Source organism: Parasteatoda tepidariorum, chromosome 8 (genome assembly GCF_982258835.1).
Source record: "Parasteatoda tepidariorum strain Cologne lab strain chromosome 8, Ptep-v5.0, whole genome shotgun sequence".
In the NCBI taxonomy this organism is placed as follows: Eukaryota; Metazoa; Arthropoda; class Arachnida; order Araneae; family Theridiidae; genus Parasteatoda; species Parasteatoda tepidariorum.
Genome location: NC_141762.1, coordinates 97,633,494 through 97,650,674, shown reverse-complemented (window position 1 = coordinate 97,650,674; position 17,181 = coordinate 97,633,494). Strand labels below are relative to the sequence as shown.

The following is a 17,181-nucleotide window of genomic DNA, read 5'->3' as shown; positions in this document are numbered from 1 at the left end:
CCTTCGTGGAGGACTTTTTTTATGGAACTAGCCCGCACAAGGAGATGAAAAACTCAAACCTGCCTGACCACGTGATGGCAAGGGGACTCTAACCCATGACCCATCTACTACTGAGGATATTTTACGTCAGCACTGTGATCGGTGCGTGCCGGGTGCAGACTGGTGCACGTTAAAACCTGTCAGTTCAAAACGCCCTCCATGTTCCAATAACAAATTATACCTCTAGGGGTACTGAATTGGAGATTGATCATTTTCTGGTTCAGGTCAAAATTACGATATGTGGATAAATGAATGGATCTATTTATCTGTCCACCCTATAAATTAGCTGTGACGTGTGTGTGGCTAAAGTCATATTCGTGGTCATAGATGGTGTCACTGAAAAACAAAAAAAACACACTCTCTGCTTTAAATCCGCTTGGTTTCAGCTTAAGGCTTGATCCAGTGGGCTTGCTGGTAGTTTCAAGTGGCATTATTTTACATCGATCGTTGAACAGCTGACCCAATTTTGGGTTTATGATTACTAATGTTCAACTCTGTAGCCTTGTAATTTTTAACCCAATCCAGAAGACAAGGATACTCCTGGATCAGTAGCCCCAGAGGTATGATTTTTTTTATGGGAACATGGAGGACTTCGAGACTCGTCAGATTTACCGTGCTTCAGTCATAATTTACTACACGGGGAGTCTTCGGTCGGCGGAGATCGAACCCACAACCTCTTGGACTTGGGCGCAGGGCCCTACCAACCAGGCTATTCCGGCCTAAATGAACAAATTGTAAGAAATAATGCTTCGGAATAACAAAATGACTCATGTAAACATGAATGAATATTTCTTAATTATTCTCGTATATTTCATTTTGAGCCAATTTCTTATTCAAAACCATTTTGAACATAGGTTAATAAATTAAGTTCTGCAGCAAAGTTTGTCTCCTTAAAGTAGTGAAGTAGTTATTAAATTCTAAAGTAGTTAATAGTCACTACATTTACAAAAAAGTGGTTGTAGACAACTGCATTTGTAACAAAGTAGTTATGGTTGTATTAAAGTAATGTAGTTTTTCCGACCATCGTTAATTCGTAAACTTCGGCGAATGAATAATTTATATGCCGATAAAAATTTTTCGAAGTTCAATTAATCTAAAATTTTAATCCCGTTACTAACGCAAAATAAAGATTTTATTTATTTATTTACTTCTACAAAGATTTGTTAGAGAAAAACGCAACTTGAATTAAATTTTGAGAACAGGAGACTGATTTTCTTCTTCTTCATAATTTCAGCTAAAATTATAAGAATCTACTAAAGCAAACACTAAAGTATATAATTGATGATAAAAAGTAATATCTAAATGGCGAAAAAGATCGTTTGCTAAAAGAAAAAAATTATTTTTTTCCCTCCATTTTTTTTTAAACTTATATTTTATTGACTAGGAATTTTTTTTGCTAATTCCGATAGGTAGCAGAAGAATTATTTAATCAATATTATTTATTTGCCTCCTCTTTTATTTTGCTACAATTAAATCGAATTAACTTTTTAATACAAGTATGATATTATTAAATGGGGATTAACTTAATATTTATTTATTTCATTAGAACTTAAATCTTATTAAGTGGGAATTAAATTAATATTTGTTTCTTTCGTTTGAATTTAAATTTTATTAAGTGGGGGTTAACTTAATATTTGTTTCTTGCTTTTGAACTTAAATCTTATTAAGTGGGGATAAGCTAAATACATTGAAACCTCCAGGGCAGACCACCTCTGTGTATCGATCATTTTTAGATGGCACAGAATTTTTTTGTTGTTGAAGAAAACCTTTAGGAGAGACCATCAAAACCTCTCCCATTGACCGGGCAAACCCCCGCACCAAATGTAGAAAAGTTCAAGTAAGAAAACACAAAGAAGTATCAAAATAGAAAAAATGTAAACAAAACAAATGGATTCAAATGTATTTAAAATAATTGCGTGTGGCTCGTATTTAGAGAATTCTTTTTGACTATCTCTGAAAGATATTTACAATCTCTTGTTACACTCAGAGGGCACTAAAGACGATGTTGTCAATGATTTAGATTAAGAGTTGAAAATTAAATTAGAAAAAAAGCCATTTTAGGAAAACTAAGCATCCCAAACATACAAACCTCTCATTTTTTAAAGGAAATTAATTTTTATGATATGATATTAATTTAACAATTAAAAATTAAATTAAAAAAACATAATTGTTTATTTATTTAAAATAGTTCTTTCATTCATAAATAGTAAATTTGTTTTTATGCGTAATAATATCAGTAGGGGTCATTTTTATTGACGCTAAATTTTATTCACTAATCCGATTTTAATGACGTCACCAAGAGTGGAATTTTCACACCAAGAAAATGACACTGAATAAAATTAAAATCACTCGAGAGAAATCATGTACCTTCTATTACATTTTATGAAATGGAAATGTTAATTAAGGTTGACCCTAAGACTGACCAACCTCTATTGACGACCATTTTACTGTGAAGCATTAGGTGGTCACCTCCGAGAGGTTATACTGTATACGTTTTTTTCGTTTGAACTGAAAGCTTATTAATTGAGAATTCTTAGAAATTTAATTGCTAATATTGTTTAAGTTACATATTTTCCACCCCTAATTTTTTCTCGTCTTAAGTACAGACGCGGACATGTTGACGAACACAGAAGATCATTTCAGAAACACATGAAAATGATAAGAATTTGAAATCTCAATTTGTTTATTTGCACCAATAAGGACAGGGCCCGACTTAGTAAAAAAAACGATTCCGTTTATAAAATATACAATTATTATAACTTTGAGTAATCGCATATTATTATATGTCAATCGTAACGACGTGGATACGTAGTTGTGGAAAATAATCACATGCTTGAAAAATAAATATTTAAACTTAGGAATACAAAATATTCGACACAATTGGAAGCAATAAATTAGATGTAATATATCTTTAACTATAACCTTATATCGAACAAATCAAATTAGAAACCGTTTTTATGTCTCTTGATTTTTTTTTTAATGTATATATATTTTTAAAAAAATTTCATGCAAATGCTAAGATATATTTGGTAAAATTTAATCTTTTTGACATCGAGTCAAGCGTGAGATTATAAAATGAATATTTCGAGGGAAATAAATTTTTGAGGGAAAAAATTAACATTGAATAAATAGTCATTATTGAAAGTAAAAAAGGTGAGAAAAAAATTGCGAAAGAATTACGTAAAATTGTAATAACTTCCGAACGAAATAGAATTTTGAAAAAAACTCGCGTTAAGTTCATAAATGAAAATGGCTCGTCAAATTTCAACTCAATAATTACATTTCCCCGGTCTCCAAATTGGTCCATATGGTATTTTTTTTATTATAAGTTTAACAGTTGATAATTCTCGCAGTAATTACAGAATGCTAATTTTTTTTTCCATTGTACTCCTTATGCATTTTATTATTCTCAGTCATAGTTACAAATTTCTAAGTCGTACAGTTTTTGCATGAAAAAAGGTGCAACGTAAAGCATAAATTGTATAAAAATATTTGCTAAAAAAAACCGAATATAGAGAAAATTAAAGAGAATAACACTCATACATGTAAGAAGGGGAAGTGAAGTTTCAATAATAATCAAACAAATGGCAAGTTCGAATTTTAAAAAAAATTGTGTTAAGTTTATAAATAAAAAAGGGTCCTTTCAGCACGTCGAATTTCAGTTCTGTGCTTTTATTTCTGTGTCCTGCAAAGCGGCCCGCATGGCATTTTTTAGCACAAGTTAAACGGTTCATAATTCTGATCACTAACTATCGAATGTATTTTTTATTTATTTAATTATTCTCCTTGTACATTTTTTACGCATCTTCGTCTTTGAGGTTTAAACAGTTTACAGTTTAAACAATTACAGAGTTAAACAATTCTTACAGTTTAAGATCTGCAAAAAATAAGTAAATAACGCAAAGTTGAGCACCTAAAACAGTGGTGGAGCTCACGATTTATTCATAAAGAAAGGTTTTTATTATCAAGACTGCTAATAAAACTAATCTTTTTTTTTTTTTGGCTTTTTTGAAAGCAGAAAATATGACCTGGTTATCAATCAAAAAGCTAAAAAAGTAAAAGTTTTTTTGTTATTCTTTTTGGATTATATAAATGAATTTAACCGAAAAAGAGGACTTGAAACCTAAAATCTCCGAGACTAGTTCAAAGTTGAAAGAATAAAAATGTCCAAGATTTTTGTATGTGGTTGCAATAAAACTAAAACAAAGATAAAAAAACTATATTTTAACTGCGATAAGCGTTTTACTTCACAGAAAAAAATATTAATTTAAACAAAATCAAAATTTGAACAAAGTTTGACGCGTTTACCTACATATTTAAAAATTTTTACTTAATTTTATAACCGTCGTTGAACAGCCGACCCAATTTTTGGGTTTACGACTACTAATGTTCAACTTCGCAGCCTTGTAGTTTTGAACCCAATCCAGAAGACAAGGGAACTCCTGGATTAAATATTGTGAGAAATTTGCCTTCGTGGAGTACTTTTTGATGGAACTAGTCCGCATTTGCGTTACATGGACAGGAAGACCACCAGAACCTCCCCCGGTTAGCCTGACGACAAGGGGACTCAAACCCACGATACCACTGAGGATATTTCGCGTCAGCTCTGTGAGGAATTCGTATCGACCAGCCTGAATAAATCTTTTAACTTAAACCGCCCTAAAGAAATAGAAAAGGAATTAAATCTCTGTACCTTAAAAAAATCAGCAGCACCTGCTCAGTGTGTTCAACTTAATATTACGTTTTGTTTTGCAGAGCAAAAATTATAAGACTTAGAGGCTTGAAATTTCGATAGTGTTTAGAAAAATGTAGATTAAGTACGATAGAATTAAAAAAAAGTTAATATTCGATAATTAGTCCAAAAATCTCTAACCATTGAGCTTCAAAAAAAAAAAAAAAACTCGTGAACTGCTCTGCATGAGGAAGGAATGCTTTTACAGATGTGAAATTTGATATATTAAAAGGGAGCTACGTTTATTTAAAACTCCTATTTGCAAACGCACCACGTAATTTTAGATGTACTCTTTTTTCTTTTTAAATTATAAACTCTTAAGCATAACATAAATATTAACATAGAACACTAGTGGATCGTTACCTTGTTCTGAACGCAATCTATTATTGAAAAGAATTTATAAAGAGTTTCGTCATTAATTAGGTAATTTTTTTTCAACAAAACTTTTTCTTATTTTTAAATGTGAAAATTATCGGAAATCCAATTCAAGGGGCCCATAAAGAATTAAGTTACAAAGTAATTAAATTTGTTAGGTTTTTTTCCTTTCTTTTAATTTATTAAAAACTTTTTGGATAAAACTTCTAATAATTTAATGGGCTTTTATTACTGATTTTAAATTTATAAATCTTGAGTTGCTTTTATTTTTAGAAATAAAGTTAAAACAAAACTTAGTCCCGCAGTGGACTGATCGTTAAGACACGGTTCCCAGCAGATCACCGAAGTCAAGCATCACTGGCTACTGTCAGTGTGCGGGTGGGTGACCACTTGGATCAGTCGTCGTAGGGACTGAGGGTGTGCGGTATTGGTCCTCGTTAAACTGTGCTACCGTAAAGTGCTCGACTTCGCGAGCAGGTCGTCGGGCTACCGAAGCGGGGGTGCCATCCCCTCCGCAGAGGATCAAAATTGTGATGGCATGTCTTCGGATCATTCTCCGGGATGTTTCCCAGACCGTCGCCAACTCTAGTGCGACGTAAATTAACAGCAACAACAAAACAAAACTTATTTTTTGTCATTTGGATTTGGACATAAGTCAATCAACTTCGTTTATTCAAAAAAATTTGAAAGGTTTGCGAATTTTATTCATTTTTTTCGTTTTATTAGAGAGTACAATCAGTTTTTTTAAATTTTCTTTTAATATTATTAGTTAATTGGCTAAATATATTATCGAATATCACAATTCTTTTGTTTTTATTTCTAAGAAATTAAACCTTACTTTGTTTTTCGTTCATAATTCGGTCATTATTCAATTTAATGTAATTATTTATGTGAAATAATAATGATAAAAAATAGTGATTTAAAAGCGTTTTATTATTTTTTTTTTTGAAATTTATTTAGCACTTTGTTTTGAACATACAAATAATTTTTAACGAACTTATTTTTTAAATTTTCTTTCTATATTGTTAGGTAAATATATTGATAAATTTCTATTTTATTCATTTTTTTATTATTTATTTTCAAATTAAAAAATCTTTCGTTATTTGAGTGATCATTTTTAGAAAATATAACAAAACTTGCATTTACTTTTTCATTTAGAATTTGAACATTACAATCGAACTTAATAATTATGTAATTATCAAAGTTAATTTTATATGGCTCATTTAGAAAAATTATTTTTTATGGCTTTAAACTTTTTTTTTTCAAAATTTCATTCGCTTAAACTAATTGATTTTCAATTAATTCATAAACCTATTGTTTTAAACTTTCTTTTATTTCTAGTTAAAAGCTTAGTAAAGTTACCTATTAATTACCTAAATTAATTAATAATTAATTAATAATTTATTTAATTTATAATTTGGGTAGTTAGGTACTTAATTAGACTGCTAATACCTTATAAACGATAAAGAGGTGCAAATATTTCATTCTGTATCTACACATTTTTTCAATAAATATTTTAAGTAAGTTTTGTGCATAGTAGTCAATTTATTTAATATCTTTCTTAAGCAAAACATATATATCTTCAAACTTATAAATTGATTTAAATCAATTTGAGTAGAGGTTTCGATAGAAATCTGACTTTCTATGCCGTACATGTAAATGAAATTATAAAATACTATATCGCGATACATCGCTATATCTCGATGCGAAACTAACGATGCATCACGATATATAATTTCTAATATCGCCCAATCCTAGTTGAGACTTCGATGTTACTTTATTTTATGATATCACATAAAAGTTTCCATGACTATTTACTGTTGACTTTTGTCTCTTGGTAGTCACAAATATACTTTACTGAGACTAAAGTCTCTGAGAATCTTTGTTGCTACTTAGTTGCCAACTGCCGACGGACCTGTGTAGGGGTTAGGGAACTGCTCTTGCATCAGAAAGGTTCTGGGTTCGACTCCCGGACAAGGCATGGATATTCTTTCCTTCTCTGTACTATCTGTCTTTACTGAGGGAGCGACGTTGGCCCACCTAATATGGTGCCCCTGTAAGAGAGGTCAACATAATCGCCCGATAGATGCCTAAATTGGCGGGTGTTAACACAGGCGGGGGCATTAGAAGAAAAAAAAAATTTAGTTGCCAACTTTGATCTCTTCAAAGTCGCATAAGAATTGCACATTCTTGGGGCTTGTCTCGCTAAAATATTACTTGAAAGTCTTGTAAGCAGTTTTTATTAATTCGCTTAAAATTAAGTATGTGAATCACAAAAGAGTCACAAATGGTCACAAATATTTAGTGGCCAGAAAAAAAATACAGTTTCTTCGTAGTTAGCAGCTACAACTACTTTTTTTAAATGTAGCGACTACGAATAACTTTCGAAATGCAGTCACTACTTCGCTACTTTTAGACGACAAACTTAACTGGAAAACTTAATTTTCACTAATATTAGAAATGATTTTGAATAAAAAAAACTGGTTTGAAATAAATATGAGGAGATATTAAGAAGTTTTAATTAATGCTTACATGAAATAGTTTTTTATTTTTTATCCTAAAGCACTTTTTACGAATTTGTTCTTTTTGACTTTCGAACTCTATGCTTTTCACGAAATTGATTCAAGAAATGTTAGGAAATTATCAAATATTTGTGATTTAAGTGATGAATGCTTTTTTATATTCTCCAAGAAATTAAGTGCAGTGCGAAAAAACAAAAGCAGATCAACCTGAATAAATTTTATCTAATGATACAATCTTCACGTTCTGGGACTGAGGGGGCTTGAGGGGACTTGAGGGGGTGACGGCATGTATGCTAATTAGTAATTAACGCAGACGATATTTTAAGCTACGGAACCATGCACAAAGACGTACTTTATAGCTCCTGTGAAGTAGAATTAAAAAAAAAATCAGATATTTAAAATTCGATTTCTCAGGAACAACTCGACCGATTTCGCACCGATTTTTCCGTGCATCAGAAGTAGATCCTATTAACGCTCTGTCACAGAATATTCTAATTACGTACTTTGACACTCCAGCGAAGGATTTGTCCAAATTAGATTCGAAAAACTCTTTGCGTTTGAACTTTGTTTCTTTATTTAACTAACTCTAAAAGTAGTTGCCAGGAATCTCTACAAACTACTGTTTTTGTATAGTACTACTCACTACTCTGCTTCTTTTAAAAAGTAGGGCTCTACAGTCTACAATACAAACTACGGAAAAAAGTAGTGACTACAGTAGTTTCGCTACTTATAGCGTGCTACTTTCGACCACTACAAATACTACATTCACGTATGATCTTTTATAAATGGCTTCTCAATATGATTTTTTTTTTAAAAGTATTTATGATAACGGGCTAATTAAAAATTTTATTTTTACATATAATAATTGCTGTTCCTCTAAAACTGACAGTATCAGAAAAAAAAAAAATTTAATGTAAATATGCCCTTTGTGTAAATTACCAAATGTAAATATGCCCTTTGTAACAATATTTAAATAAATCTATTTTAATATTATGTTTTTAACGAAAAAATTTTGATGCCTTTTCCTTCTGTTTTGAAAAAAAAAAAAAAGATGTATACGCTTACATTTCCTTTAAGATTCATGTTAAACATTTCAAATTTTACACAAGTGTCATTACCACAAGCCGTGTTGATAATATTATTTATTTTATTCAAAAATATTAAATGCTCAGGTAGAAAAATAAAGTAATAAACTTCCATAAACTTAGCATTTTTGCAATATTTTAATTTAAAATAAAATGTTTTATTGTATTTTGCGTGCATTTGGAGTAATATTGATTATGCTTGCACTACAAAGATTTATTTTCAGAAGAAATGTAGATAAAGTTTTAATCGAATATGAAGCACTTAGCAATGAATTATATATTGTATTCAAGCTCTTATAGGTTTTTCAAATAATTCGTAATTTTAAATTCAAATAATAATTTGCGTTAAATTTTGAATTTAATTATATATTTATAAAAATGTAAATGTAAAAAATGTAAAATTGTAAATGTAAAATCATTCAAAAGAATATCATCTAATTAACATTTGTTCGTAAAAAGCAAACGATTTTAAATCAAACGCGAATCCCAGCTGTCGCTATTTTTTAGTTGTCAAAACATTCTTTTCTTCAAGGAGTGGCTCAAATTCAGACACTCTACGCTTTGATGATATCACTTAAAATTGAAATTGTAGTCGTCCGTAAATGGTATGTTACAAGATTGAAATTCATTGATTTACGTTGAATCCGTTGAAAACGATTATACATTCTTTTGCTTTATGAAAAATGTATTTACTTTCATTAAATGTTATTTGTTCGCTGTTGATTTTTGATGTTTAGTTACCTAGTGATAATGTATTATTTGGTGAAAACAGACGAACATCTTGGATATCTTATACCACATCTTTAACAACGGTAGGCCATTCCTGACATTATTCATTCGAATTTACGTAATTGAACTCAAGTAATTGATGTTGTCAAAAATGGAATATTTCTTCTTGTGTATATTTCTTTTCTTGCACATAAGCTGTGTATTAGAGAATAAATAAGTATTTGCAATTAAAGGTTAATTTGAATAAGTTTATGTTTTAATATCGATGATGAAAGAAAATTTGTATGTTTTGAGTTAACTTTCGATTTTTCTTAATCTATTTAATTTTGTTCTTTCGTTTTCAAATATTTATCGGATGTCTATTTTCGATTGGCTAATGTTATGTTAGTCAATGTTATTTCAATTTGATCACATTTATTTAATTGTTTTGTTTTCATTTTTATAATAATGCACCCCAATTAATAATATTCTTTTTATGGTTTTTATTTTCTAATTTAGAATTGATTGTTTTTTCTAAAGTAATTAATTTGCTCATTTTATAATATTTTAGGCCTTTTTTTCAATAAATATATATATTTTTGAACAGTGAAGAAATTGAAATGTTTGAAGTTTTCATTTTAATTCAAAATCTTAATTTTTTAGAAATAAATGTGTACTTGCAAGTTTAAAATCTATTTGGCACCTTGGCGATTTTAGTTGGCTCGACAGATCACGATACGGAAATGTCTCCCACAAATAACTGTTTGAAATAGGTTCTTTTTACAAGCGGTTTTAGAAAGTAAAATATGGTAAAGTCTTATAAATATTAATTTCTTGTTAAGATTTTATAGTGTTTTTTAGTTTCTTATTTCAATTCTGAATCATATTGTTTATTAATGTTCTAGATATTTAATTTAGTGATTAATTATATGAAAGTGTTAGAAATTTCAGCGGTAAAAAACTTTAAACCTTTTTTTAATATTTGAACGGAAAATCGCTCATGAACATTCGTAGTAAATAAAAACAAAACGCGAATGAGCATTTTAAAATGCATTTACAATTATAGAGTATTAGCTTTAAATAAAACTCGTAACTTTTAAATTTAAATGTTACAGAAGTTTTCTTCCAACATTTTAGTAGCTTTACAATATTTTGCATAGGATTTACTATTATTAAAACTTTATTGCGAAAAATTAGGATTTTATAATTAAGAATTAAATTACATCAATTTGGTTTAGTAAAATTAAAATTAATTAAAACAGAATTATTATTTATAATTTTTTGAAGGCAGTCGAAAAATTAACAAAATAATTATTTTCAAAATAACATTTTTTCAACTATCCATTAAATATAATTGTGGAACAAATATATTAGGTAATGTTTAGTTTTTTCCATTTCGTATTTTTGCTAAATATTTTTGTTTAGTTTAAAAAAAAATTTAAAACTAGTAAAATTGGTTTGCACTATATATTATTAGCTAAGTTATTATTATTTTTTTAAATAACAACTGTATGAATACATTAACTAAATCAAAGTTGAAATTGAATCATCAATGGGTGACTGAATATTCGGTAATCGACTGAAATACCGTCCCCCAAATAACATCGTTACCAGATTACAAAATAAAATATGAAAATAAAAAAAAGCCATAGTTTAAGTGCATTACACTTGGAGCAATGAGATGATTATAAAATATAAATATATATAATCTTGCCGTGAAGAATTATCTGGCCTTTAAAATAGACAAATAACTTAATATTTTAAAGATTGCCAATTTGGCGACATTTTCCCACCTAGATGAAAATTATTATTATTTTTTCAATAACGGCAGGCTCGTTGTTCGCCTTATGCCGAAGTGTTGCCCATTTAACGTTACCCAGTGGCCAGGGCTAAAGAGAATAGAAGGGCTGGTTCATTCCTTTGAAGTAGCTCTCGCCGCGCCAATCCTCCGATTTTCTCTAGTGACGTCACTTTGGCGCAAAGCTCGCACTTTTACTTCAAGAACGGAGCGTTCGGCCTTACTAGCTCTTACTAATATTGGAGCATTTCCTTTTGCGAGATATTCTAAGACATTTGTTATTTTCTATAATGACTTTCCTCAGTTTTTGCAGTGAATTTACAAGAATTTAAAACTATTATCGAAATGACAGTTTGCACGATTGCAACTTGAAAACATTTTGATAGAAAAACAAAGGGAAAAAATATAATTTTCCGCGTGTTCCCTAAAGTAAATGAACAACTATGTAAAGAATGGATTCCGAAATGACGCAGTTAATATAAAACAGCAATATGTTTATTCTGTCGTTAAGAAAAAATTCATTATCTAAATAGAAACCGCTTCGTTACTTCAAAAAGAAAGGCAGGTGAAAAAAATTAAAAAATGGATAAAGTCAAAGAAAATTAAAATGTAAATAAAAAGTACTAATAAAATATATAGTATATAGTTGGAATTCTCCTAATTTCATAACATATTTTTTAATGTAGTTATTCTAAATATTTATGATTTTTTTTAAAAATTATATTCTCTTAAATTTAAATATCTATAAATTATATCATCGTAAATTTAAATATCTATAAACAATTGTAAAATTTCTAATGTCATTATGAACCTAAATTATTATTTTGTTTCAGTAATTAGTGTTTAAGGTCGATGTTTCCTAATAATTAAGTATGAACAAATTGCTATTAACGGCATATTTTAAAATCAGAGATTCTAAATTTAACTCAACTTATTGTTATAAAAGAATATGTAGATAAAAAAATGTGTCGATATATGCTTTCATTTTTCTTTATAATTAAAGTTAAAACTGAACTTTTAAAAATAAAGTATTTATAGTGTCATTTTCGCCAACTAGTAAAAGAATTTTATAAGTTTAAAATTGTATTTTTTTTAATATGATGGCCAAGAAAGTTTTTTTGAACTATGTTTATGAACGGAAATAATGTGTTAATTACGTAAAGTTTGAAAGCTAATAACCAGAAAAAGTCTAACTTATTTTTACGAAGAGAAAAATGTAGTTATCATAATATCTTTTCTTGCGATCTCCGAGATCTGTGGACACAGTGACGTCATGAGGAGGGAAATCGTAGCTTCAGCTCTAAGAGCGGAGTGAACTAGCCCTTCTATTCTCTTTAGCCCTGACCCAGTGGGCACCTGTGAGCCAAAGTCACGGAGGCGAGCAACATTACCCACGCCACACTGCCACAAATACCCGTTCATAGGGTGGGCCACATCACAACCACCTAGAGTAGAAGGCCTGGGAGCTTGTTTGTGACGTCACGATCAGAAGGCAGAAAAGAGCGTTGCTGTTTTCTACCTTCAGAGTGATCAGAGGAGGTTGTGAAGATATGAGAATAGTCGATTCTTTATTAGTTTTATTGTCTTTCCTTCATTTTTAAAATCTAAAAATAAGAATCCAATTTTTTTTTTATGATCTGAATAATTGTGTATATATAATCTTTGCCTTAATATAATGAATTTAAAATGAATAAAAAAAAATCATGATAAAAAATAAGTAAATTAATGCAGTAAGAAATTTTAGATTAGTTTTTAAAGATTTTTTTTTTTGGTTATTTTCATAAGATTTATCCAAACCTTTTTTCAAAGGATAAATTTCAATTTCAAACTATTTTAAGAGTAATCAATCATATTAAATAAATATCAATTGATTGAAAATAAAAATATTTTCCCAAGAATTGAAAATTAGTACTTAACATTACATTCATGGAAACAAAATGTTATTGGAAAGAACACTTAACGTAAAATTCCATAAAAAAAGCATAAAAATGTTTATTCTTTATAAACCTTTGAAATATTTATAGCAAATGTATATAATTATTCAGAAATTTTTTATTTACTGCAGTAAACTGACAAATTAACATCTGTCCCTCTAATTTCTTTCCATGTTCTTTTGCTTTGCATTCATGTGATAAAAATGATTTAATATGACTTATTAAATAAGCTGAATCATTACTTTGATGATATAGACTAGAACTTTATGAATGAGGTATTTAAGAATATGAAGATTAATTTTATCATAAAGTATAAGTATGCTTTAATAATGACACAAACATATATATAAAACAAAAGCTTTATTTAAATCAGTAAGGAGAAAATATCTATACAAAAGCAAATAACATTTTTAAAAATTTTATTTTAAAACATATATCATTAATTATATCATTACTTGCAATTTCAAGATTACTATACTTCAGAAGAAAAAATTGTAATTGTCATATATTTTTAAATTACCAAACATTTTATTTTTAAACATAACCCCATAAGGCAAACAAAAATTTGGAACCAGGGAAAATTTTTACTTTATCAATTTAATTTCATTATAATCATGGGTGCAAAGGCAAAAATTTTTTCTGATTAAAATTCCCGGCATACCACCCCGACAGACATGGCATATGCAAAGTATCTACAAAGCTCTACCATAATATATCAAATTTATATACTGACCAAAAACTATTTGTTTATCTCTTCCCTTAATAAAATAATGGGAGCATAAAAAGTACACCAATATAAATAATGAATGCAATTTTTACTTATTACATTATATCATTACTTGCGATTTCAAGATTACTATACTTCTGATGAAAATATATTGTCAATGTCGTATATTTTTAAATGACCAAATTTCCAAACATTTTATATTAAAACATACCCCAGAGAGCAAACAAAAATTTGGTAGAAAAATTTCACGGATAATTAAAAGTATTTGCTTACATACTGTATTTTTCCGAGCATGTTAATGAAACAATCTTTTTCGAAAATGCTGCCCGTTGATAAAAAGTATGTCAAAGTAGCACAGTAAATTACTAATGATTCTATAGTAGTTATTAAATACTTTACTATATATGAACCATTCAAATTACCCGACACTTTTGCACCTGTAACAACATATTTTAAAAACTTGTTGATTTTGAGAAATTTAATTATCCGAAAGAAGGAAATTAAAAAGGATAGTAAATTAAATAAAATATTGAATGAAATACAAAAATGCCTTTACATAATCTAAATTTTCCACTTATTTTTTAAATACTATTCTATATTATAAATTAAATCTGGAGTTATAAGTAAATTGCCAATTAAATAATTTTCCTTTAAGAAAAACACACAAATATCTCATACTTACGGAGCTTTTAAGTATTTTTATGAGATAATAAGAAATATATACTGGTAAAAACAAAATTGTAGTTTCTTAAAATTGCAGTTTCTGATGAGATGTACCACAAAATATAATGTAAATAATGCAAAGTAGTTGCATTACATCACCCAATAATTGAAACTAAGAAAAGTTTTGAAAATAAACAAGAAGTTTATGAAAAAAAGACTATTATTTACAATACACTTTTAAAACTTTAAAAACATTAGATTAAATTGAACCTTTAAATTCCTATGACCTTCCTATTAATCATTTTACAATTTATGATAATAATTAAATATTTGTTTTTAAAAGTCTTGATGTAAGACATCCTATTAATCATTTTACAATTCACAATAATAATTATATATTTATTTTTAAAAGGGGTGATGGAAAACAATCTACTTTAGGAAAGCATTAAAAGTGATAATCCTTATTAATTTAAACATATAATAAATCTTTATAAATTTAAACAAATATTCTTAGCTAAAAGTTAAATACAAATTTTAAATATTGTTTGCATAAATGAATCACACCACAATTGCTGCAGTTGTGTGTCTTGGGGGAAACGAAATACCTTGTGATTATCATCATAGTTCCTTTGACTCAAGAGAACACAACAAGCATAAATCATGATTGATGCCTGAAAAATAAACAGACATTAAGACTCATGGCTGAAAGTAAAATATTAATTTATCAACACTTACCTTAATTTGTCATTGGAATAATGAAAAAAAAAAAATTGTTTTACTTCCCCAAAAATAAGTTAAAAAATATTTTTCTTAGTTATCTGAATCTTAAATAAATTTTCTAAAGTTTTGGTTAATATAAAGTACTGCTAAATGTAGTCAACAATCTCAAAAATAAGTGTTCAATTAAGAAGTGTATTCACTAAAATTTTCTTTATTCAAAATACTTAAAAGTACATTAACTGCACACTAGAAGAACTATAAGTTAACAATGACACCAAACCTTGATATAGAATTAGAAACAAATATTTTTATCCCCGAACATTGGTACATTTAGAAATTCTTCAATATTAAAATTCTTCTCAGTCATATTTAAATTTAAAATTCTAATAACTAAATATAAACAAATGTAACTTCTGTCAGCATTCTTCAGATAAACACATATGGTATTTTTTTACTAAAATTGGTTTAAATTTAATTTCATTAGAGTTAAAAATAACTACTTTTCATCACCAAAACAGTTTAAATTTCTTTGTAATGCTTGTTTATAATAATTAGTGAAAAGTAGTTTTCAAATATTACTAACATTAAACCAACTGGTAATTCTGCACTTCAAATAATATCTTAAAAAATATTTTTCTTAGTTTACAGATTCTTAAATAAATTTTCGAAAGTTTTGGTTCATAAAAACAAAGTTCTGCTAAATGTAATCAACAATCTCTAAAATAAGTGTTCAATTAAATAATTTACTCACTAAAATTTTATTTATTTAAAATGCTTAAAAGTATTTTAACAGCACATTAGAAGAACTATAAGTTAACATTGACACCAAACCTTGAAATAGAATTAGAAACTAATAATTTTATCCCCGAACATTGGTACATTTAGAAATTCTTCAATATTAAAATTCTTCTTAGGCATATTTAAATGTAAAATTCTAATAGCTAAATATAAACAAATGTAACTTCTATCATCGTTCTTCAGATAAACACATATGGTATTTTTTTACTAAAATTTGTTTAATTTTAATTTTATTAGAGTTAAAAATAACTACTTTTCATTACCAATACAGTTTAAATTTCTTTGTAATTCTTGTCTAAAGTAGTTTTAAAATATTGGTAAACTTATACCAACTGCTAATTCTACATTTCAAATTATTTAGTATTTTTACTGAGAAAGATATATACAAATCTCTAATCTAACATACATAATGTACAAAACATTACAAACATCTTATTAGTATTTCAAGAAATTGCACATTTTATTCTTACAAACACTAAAAAGTTTAGCAGTAAAACATGTTGGATTGTAACTAATATATTTTAATTTGCTTAGATAAATGCATAATTCAAACATATTTTAACCGATTTATTGAAATGTATATTTTATAAACAATTCTAGGGCTACTTAAAATCTTGAGCAGTCTATTTAAATCGCTTAGATTCATTTAAGATGCTTTAGCTCATGAAGTATGAATATAAAATACAATCGAATGGTTTTGTCATTTTATATTTGAATACTAAATTATGTTATTTTATAATTCAAATGAAAATAGATCAGATAACACATATAAATACATTAGAGACTCAAATAACGTCTCACAACACAACACCAATGCAAGTTAAATTATATACGTGCTTTCAATCCGATTTCAAACTTAATTTACAACATATTAGAGAAAAATCTATTGAAATTAAACATAACACATTCATAAAAAAAATAGTAACTTTTACTTACTTCGATATCGCTTTAAATCTTCGATATAAAATCAAATTTTGCTGCAACATTCACGTATAAACAACGCTCATCAATGGCGTTCCTATGTTAGAGCCACACACGCTATTGCCTTCTCTTCGTGACGTCACGGGGTTGAAATCGTTG

At 28.0% G+C, this 17,181-nt stretch overlaps 2 long non-coding RNA genes across 2 annotated transcripts in view; both read right to left on the bottom strand.

Moving 5' to 3' along the window:
• The window catches only part of LOC147806565 (uncharacterized), a 394,172-nt gene that overhangs the window by 51,858 nt on the left and 325,133 nt on the right, over positions 1-17,181 (bottom strand). The window lies entirely within an intron of this gene.
• On the bottom strand, positions 13,535-17,161 carry LOC147806567 (uncharacterized). The gene is made up of 2 exons (XR_015435966.1): positions 17,038-17,161; positions 13,535-15,254 (listed from the first exon to the last, which is right to left on the bottom strand). It is a non-coding gene; the product is annotated as an uncharacterized LOC147806567 (long non-coding RNA).